We start from the raw sequence: 8,279 nt of genomic DNA on the forward strand, positions 1-8,279 counted from the left end.
TTATAATCAATGTAATGAAACAAGGTATATGAATGTTTGCATGTGAAACCGATGATGTGCCCTGAAAACTTTCACTCAATCCACAATAAAAACCTTAAAAAAAAAAAAAAATGAAGTGTATAGACCTAGATGGAGGACATGTTTTTGTTTAAAGAAAGTTTCTATGATTTTGTAACAATACCTTTTTTTTTTTCAGAGTTTAAGACTTTTTAATTTGTCCCAAAGTCGCTGAAGCAAAAACCATGATAAAACATCCTGCTTGCCTTTACACCCGCCCCACCCCCCAAGTAAAAAAAACAAAACAAAAAAACTATTTGTAGAAAAAAAATGGTTTTGTACATGGGATAAAACTTAATATAAATTCAAATCCAGTCAAAACCACAGGGCAGCTCTCTTTGAAATGTGTTCTGTAGGATTTCTAAGTAGACCACAGGGCTACTGTCTCGGCATGTCCTCAGAAGGCTCTGTCATGAACCAGTTAACAGAGTAAAAACCTCAGAGTTCTTGCTTTCAAATGGAAGAGGGAAAGGACAGGCATGGAAGATCTACTCAAACTTCACCTTCTTTACCTGTGGCTTGTGATCTCCTCCTCCTCTACCTCCCCTGAAGCCTCCTTGCCCTCCAAATCCTCCCCAGCCTCTGCCACCAAATCCACCCCAGCCTCCTCTGCCATGGCCACCTCTGCCTCCAAATCCTCCTTGTCCTCCACCTTGTCCCCCAAAGCCACCTTTGCCCTTAGGCTTGGCCCAGTCCAAGGTAACTTTGTGTCCATCAATTTCCCCATCCTCCATGGCCTCCTTGGCGGCTTCAGCATCTTCTTCACTGTTGAAATCTACAAACCCAGACCCTCTGGAGGAGCCTTGTTTCACGGTCTGTGACTATCCTGGCGTGAACAGACCCATCAAATGACTCCTTCAATGTTTCCTCAGTTGTGTCCTCAGACAGATCTTTGACAGTGTTTTGGATGGCTGGCTTCTCACATTAGGGGATCCCCTGGATCCTTGCAATCCCAGCCTGATGGCTCTGCCCTCAATTTCTCTTTTATTACAAGAATTTAAAGTTTCTTTAGCATCTTCACATGAAGCAAATTCTATAAATGCATACCCTCTAGATTTGCCGTTCTGGTTCTGAGGCACCTTGATAGCAGTTGCCTTCTCAGACACTTCCTGGAGAGTTTCTTCTGTTGCACTGTAGGAGAAGTTACTTAAAACCAGTGTTTTTGATTCATGGCTCCAGGTGCTCGTCTTGCCACCTCTGTGGACTTGATTTTGACCTTTCTCCCCAGTGTAGTACAAGGATACAGAATGGCCATCAATCTCTGTTCCTTGCTTTTCTTCAAAGGTTTTCTCAGCATCAGCTTCTGTTTTGAATTCAAGATTCTTTTCATCTTTGCTGACTAATCTGATCTCCATGGCATCTTCAAACACTTCTCTTAATTCATCCTGAGTGACTTTGTAAGGCAAGTTTTTGGCCAAAAGTGTTCTGGCATCTTGGTCTTTCTTACTGTCTTTTCCTTTTGGTCTCTCTAGTTAATTTCATTACCAAAGACATTTAAACCAGTGAGTTCCAAGGCTTTTTCCAGGTCTTCAGCAGATTCCAAATCCACATAGCCAAATTTCCTTGTCATACCAATTCTGACATCCATGACAACAAGATCATTTTTAGCAAAAAGGTCACTGAGACCAGTTTTTAATTCTGGAGCAGACTTGTTACAATTCAGGTTTCTAACAAATAGATTGAAAGCTGTAGGTGGTTCTACAGCTTCCACTTTCTGCTTCTTGGCTTCAGGAGCAGCTTTCTGTTTGGCCATTTCCTTCCTTCTTTTTCCAGGTACTTCTTTGACAGTTTCTTCCTCCTCTTTCTCCTCTTCATCGTCATCCTCATCTTCCTCGTCATCATCATCTTCCTCAGCATCATCATCCTCAGCCACAGTCTTGGCTTTCACAGGAACCACCTTGGCAGGCAATTTCTTACCCTTTGCTGGTGTAGTGTCCATGGCCTCTTCTTCAGAATCATCTTCTTCATCCTCCTCATCATCCTCATCATCTTCATCGTCATCATCATCATCCTCATCATTAAAGTGAGGAGCAGCTTCTCCTTTCATCATGATGGGCTCAAATTCATCCTCATCATCTTCCTCACTGTCTTTATCATCTTACTCATCACTCTCTTCCTTCTTGGCATTCTTGTAATTCTTTGCCCCCTTGGCTGGAGGAGCATGAAGCAATACTTTTTTTAGTTCCCTTCACAGTAAGAGTCAGATGAGAAGAGTGAGATATCAACCCAGCTGTCCCCCTGGGGTCACTTATAGTTTCTGAGTCCAGCTAGACTTTCTGGAGTTAGATTCTTAGATGTTAATTTGGAAGGTCCTTCCACAGAGGAGAACTGGGGATGGGAAGGGATGCATCCAGGTCAGACATTGAGCTCTGCATTCAGCCTCCATTTCCTGCAATGTCATCTCTCCAGCATTTGAGGCCCTGGGAGATTGTAAGGTTGGGTGGGTATTTGAAATCTAGGCCTTAGTTTACCCAGCTAGACAAGCAGCTCTCTTGAACTATGGACCTGCCAGAAGGAAACTCTAAAGGACAAGTGTGAGGGACTCGGGGCTCACACCTCTCTGCGTCATCTGCACTCACTCCCTAGATGACCCCATCCATTCGAATTACTCTAAATACCATCTCGAGGGCACTCAGCAACAATGACAACATATGAAACTTTATGTCTCCTGCCCACACCTCTTTCCTGAACTCCAGACTGCAATTTCTAGTTGCTTCTAGATATCTCCACCTGGATAGCTAACGGCCTCACATATCAAACCTAACATCTCCCAAACTGAACTTCTTTCTCTTCCTTCCCCATCAGTACCTGGTGGCTTCCTCCCACTGTTCTTAGAACCTTCAATATCACTCTTGAGTTCTCTCTTTGCTTCATCTTCTACATCTAACCCAGCAACAAATCCAGGGGTCTCTGCTGCTCCCACCTGTCTGGTGACTACATTTACCTACTGAACTGAGATATCTTTTTCACAGTCTGTTTGCCGAACAGTCCTTTTTTAAAAACAAACTAAAAAAACAGCCATGTCACTCTTCTGCTCAAAACTTTCCAATGGCATAACAATCAGTTGAGTAAAATCCAAGGCTTACAGGAGCTGTGATCTCTCCTCTCTGACCTCCTCTCCTTCAGCTCTTACAGCTAGTTCACGTACTCTAACCATAGGCTTACTTGTGTTCTTAAATCACCAGACGCACTTCAACCTCAGGCCCTGTGTCCTTGCTATTTCTTTTCTCGTCCCTAGGTATCTTTAGGAATCCACCCTGGCTCTTTGCAGTATTGTCCTATAGTCTATTGCAAGCTAGTCATGATAGGCACAAAAGTAAGACCTCGCAGCATTGATTTAGAACTGCAGAATCAGAATTAACAATTACAAAGTTAGTTAAATATCTAGAGTCCAAATCCTTAGACTTCTTTAAGGAGAGGTCTTGGGAGGAAGGCTTAACCATGACTCACACTCAGTGGAGGTCCCTGGTAGCTAGGGTGCCAAGTCAGTGGTAGCGAGAAGATCTTACAGGCTCTTGGTCTTCAGAAAGAGTAAGAGACTATAGAAAATTCCTTTTGCCTCTGTCTTTTCTTAGAGAGTGAGCAGGAATCCAGGGTTTATATGTAAAATTCTCACCTTGGCCTCACACAGTTAAAGACAGTTTGTCATCAAAGACTAGCATGTTATATCGTTTCTCCAGGGTTAGACACTACTCAAAAGTTACATTTTTCTTCAAGGTTAGCGTTTAGGAAGGTTGTTTGGCATCTATCTTTTAATTTCTTTTTAGCCTTCCATTGTGAATCGAGTGAAGGCTTACAGAGCAAATCATCAATTTTACATTCAACAAATCATATGCTTTTCTTCATTATATGGTTGCAATCCACTCCATGCACCAACAGTTAACAGCATTTACCTCTATTCACTACAACCACTGCATTCCTTCCTGTGTCTCCCGTACCCTGTCTTTCCTCTGCCAACCTCCCTCCAGTTGTATTGCCTGCCCTGTCACCCTGTCAATGCATGTCTACATTCTAGTACATGTATCATTTCCTCTTCCCCCCAAAACCATCATAGATTATTTCTTTTATCAAAAAAAAAAAACTCTTTTATTTTCCTTTGATGTACAAAAACAAACCAGACCAAAAACAAAAACAAAACAACAACAACAACAAACCCATGCAAGGATATATAATTGTTTAAACAACCACAGGGCAAAAAAAACCCATAGGGTACATTCTGGGAGTCAGTCTCCTGGCTGCCAGCACACATAGCCTTTCTCTTTCTATGAGTCTAGACCTCAGCTGCTCAATATCTCCATGCCATCACCTCTTCCCGGCATATATCTTTTTTTTTTTCCCTTTTAGTGTGGGTATCTTTTCTTAAGCTTTTACAATAATGGTCTTATGTAATATTTGTCCTTTTGTGACTGACTGATTTCACTCAGCACAATGTTTAAAACGAAGAAAGGTATGCAACAGGGTTGTATTCTTTCACCGTACTTATTCAACCTGTGTATGCTGAGCAAATACTCTGAGAAGCTGGATTATATGAAGAAAAACGTGGTATCAGGATTGGAGGAAGACTCATTAACAAACTGCATATGCAGATGATACAACCTTGCTGGCTGACAGTGAAGAGGATTTAAAATACTCACTGATGAAGACCAAAGAGCACAGCCTTCGGTATGGATTGCATCTCAATGTCAAGAAAACAAAAATCCTCACCATCAGACCAATGAAAAACATTCTTATTAATGGAGAAAAGATTGAAGTTGTCAAGGACTTCATTCTTCTTTGATCAACCCTCAACACTCATGGAAGCACCAATCAAGAAATCAAACGATGTATTGCATTAGGCAAATCTGCTGCACAAGACCTTTTTCAAGTGTTGAAGAGCAAAGATGTCAGCTTGAGGACTAAGGTGTGCCTGACCCGACCCATGGTATTTTCAATAACCTCAAATGCATGTGAAAGCTTGACAATGAATAAGGAATATCGTAGAAGAACTGACGCATTTGAGTTATGATGTTGGAGGAGAATATTGAAAGTACCATGGGCTGTCAAAAGAACCAACAGATCTGTGTTGGAAAACGTGCAGCCAGAGTGCTCCATGGAGGCCAGGATGGCCAAATTTCATCTCTCATACTTCAGGTATATTGTCAGGAGAAAGCAGTCGCTGGAGAAGGATATCATGTTTGGTAAAATGGAGGGTCAGAGAAAAAGAGGAAGACCCCCAGTAAAATGGATTGGCAAAGAGGCAGCATCAATTGGCTCAAGCGTGGCAACAATTGTGAGGTTGGCCCAGGACTGGGCAGTGTTTCATTCTGTTGTGCATAGGGTCACTATGAGTTGGTACTGACTCAATGGCATCTAACAACAACAACAATGTCCTCAAGGTTCATCCATGTTATGCCATGGCTTGCAGCTTCCTTGTTATTCTTCAAGGTAGCATAATGTTCCATTGTATGTATGCACCAAAGTTTGTTTATCCATTCTTCCATTGATAGGCACTTAGGCTGTCTCCATCTTTTAACTATTGTGAATAGTGCTGCTATGAACATTGGTGTGCATAAATCTACTCATGTTATGGCTCTCATTTCTTGTGAATAAATACCAAAGAGAAGAATTGCTGGATTATATAGTATTTCTATTTCCAACTTTCTGAGGAAGCACCATACTGTTTTCCAGAGTGGTTGGACCATTTTTCATTCCCACCAGCAATGTAGGAGGGTCTCCATATCCTCGCCAGCATTTATTGTTCTCTGCTTTTTTGAACTTTGCTGTTATTGCTGGTGTTGTTGTTGTGTTGTTAAGTGCCGTCGAGTTAGATGGTATCTTATTTGCATCTCTTTATTGGCCCATGATGTTGAACATTTCTTCAGAGGTGTGTTGGCCTGTCATATATCTTATGGATCATTTATAGAGATTAATTATACTGTGCCATCTTTATCACAGCATATTAAGTAAAAGTTGACTTAAAGGTTGTTTATATTCTTAAAAACTAAATATGCTTCTATGTCTAAGTTCAGAAATGTCCTAAATAACTTTCTTGTGATTTACAGAACCGACTTGATGGCAAACTTAACAACAACAACAATGAAATCCTGGACTCCTGGTGTGGCTCTGTAAGATCAGCACTGGACTGGAACTATAAGTTTAGCTCTTCAAAACCGCCAGATGCTCCTTGGACATTCTAAACAAGGTCACTATGAGTCAGAACTGACTCAATGGCACTTAACAACAACAATGAAGTCCTGTGTGGCACTGTAGGATAAGTACTGGACTGCTAACTGCAATGTTGACTGTTCAAACCCACCAGCTGCTCCTTGGAAACCCGATATAAGGTCACTGTGAGTTGAAACTGATTCAACAGCACTTAACAACAATTGCTGTTGTTGTCAGGTGCCACCTAGTTGGCACGGACTCATAGCGAACTTATGCACAGCAGAACAAAACAATGTCCAATCCGAGGCCAACCTCACTACTGTTGTCACACTTGAGTCCATCGATGCTGCCACCTGGCCAATCCATCTTGTTGGGGGTCTTCCTCTTTTTCTCTGACCCTCCATCTTACCAAGCATGATATCCTTCTCCAGAGACTGGTTCCTCCTGACAATATGTCCAAAGTATGAGAGACGAAGCTTGGCCATCTTGGCCTCTAAGGACAACAATAGCAATGGCTTATAAACCAAAGCCCAAACCCACTGACCTTAAATTGAGCTTGACTCATAGCAACCCTGCATAGGGTCTCCGAGACTGTAAATCTTCATAGGAACAGACTGCTACATCTTTCTCCCTCAGAGTGCCTGTTGGGTTTGAACTGCCAACCTTGTGGTTAACAGCCCAACATTTAATTCACTATGCCACCAGGGTTAAATATACACAATGCTCAGACAATGGCTCAACAAGAGTGAAGACAGCACAGGACTGGGCTACGTTTCACTCTGTCATATATGGGGTCACCAAGATTGGGAGCTGACTTGATGACAGCAGTAACCACAATGACATTCCCTGCACCTAGGCTATTGGTTGGTACATAGTAGGCACTCAGTTCTTTGGTGCGAGAGTAAATGAACAAACAAACAGAGAGGCATCTGCATTTAAAACCAGAAGTCCCCCTCCTCCTCTGCCCACTTTTGGAGAAGATGTAAAGGGTCAGGAGATGGCAGCAAAGGAAGACTTAGTCTCTGGACCTTCCCTGGGGCAGTGAACTGGGGTTCCTCTCTGGGGCTGGAGATGTATATAGACCCCTCCACCCCAAGGCTTGCTTTTGCCAATTAAACAGGCCAGAGTCTTCCACTAATCCACTGCTCTACTCAGAGAAAGCCTGGAAAGTTTGAATAACACAAAATAACAAATGGAGTGATTTGAGGTTTGGTGCTGCCTTCTACCCCACTTCCACCCGCTGTCAAATCAGTGAAATCCCTGGGGCTGTGTTGTTGTTAAGTGCCATCGAGTTGAGTCGGTTCCAATCCATAGCAACCCTGTATAGGGTTTTCAAGAAGCAGCTGGTAAGTTTGAACCACCAACCTTGCAGTTCAAACTTTGCAGTCTGATGCATTAGCCCCCAGCGCCACACCAGGACTCCTAATTCCCAGGGACTCCTGTCCTGTTTCATGAGCCAACATCTTCCTACTGACACAGGCTCTCCACAAGCTCATCTGGAACCTTCTGATTTGCATCTCTAAAGAAATAAAATAAATTTCACTAAACGCTATTTATTTTTCCTTCATTTGCCCCCAGGCAGGCCTGTTGTGGCTCCTGGGATCCTTGGTCTAATAAAGGAGATTTCTGTGGTTCAGGGAGCTAGGGACCTCAGGGGCCTTCACAATGAAAATCATTTTAAAAAATGGAAACTGCAACTTCAGTTTCAAAGGGGGCTGGGGGTAGGGGTGTAGAGGTGGGTGGAAGAAAGATAAAACGACAAGAAAACCTGCCTGACACAATTATAGCCACATTTGCATAACAGAGACTGAGAGTTTGCTGAGAAGGAGTGGTAATTAGATTCTCCAGTGATTAGGGACAATTTCCAAATGTGGCAAGAGGAGATGGAAATCCAACCTTGAAGTGGAAAAAGAACTTACAGAATTGAGGATCGCTAGCGGGTGGCGAGAAAGGGAGGGGTCGTAGACCCAGAGTTTACTCCAGGTCTGACACCACCTTCATAGCAAAGGTTTCCATCCCAGATCATCTGCTGCTTATGCTGGGCCCAGTGGGGAAAGTGAAAATCCACCAGCCTGCGG

General features: G+C 42.8%; 1 pseudogene; it reads right to left on the reverse strand.

The window, feature by feature from the left end:
- Positions 1 to 545: 545 nt before the first annotated feature.
- Positions 546 to 2,206, reverse strand: LOC102812062 (annotated as a pseudogene).
- Positions 2,207 to 8,279: the final 6,073 nt, after the last annotated feature.

The sequence above is a fragment of the Chrysochloris asiatica genome, unplaced genomic scaffold (genome assembly GCF_000296735.1).
Source record: "Chrysochloris asiatica unplaced genomic scaffold, ChrAsi1.0 scaffold00009, whole genome shotgun sequence".
Lineage (NCBI taxonomy): Eukaryota > Metazoa > Chordata > Mammalia > Afrosoricida > Chrysochloridae > Chrysochloris > Chrysochloris asiatica.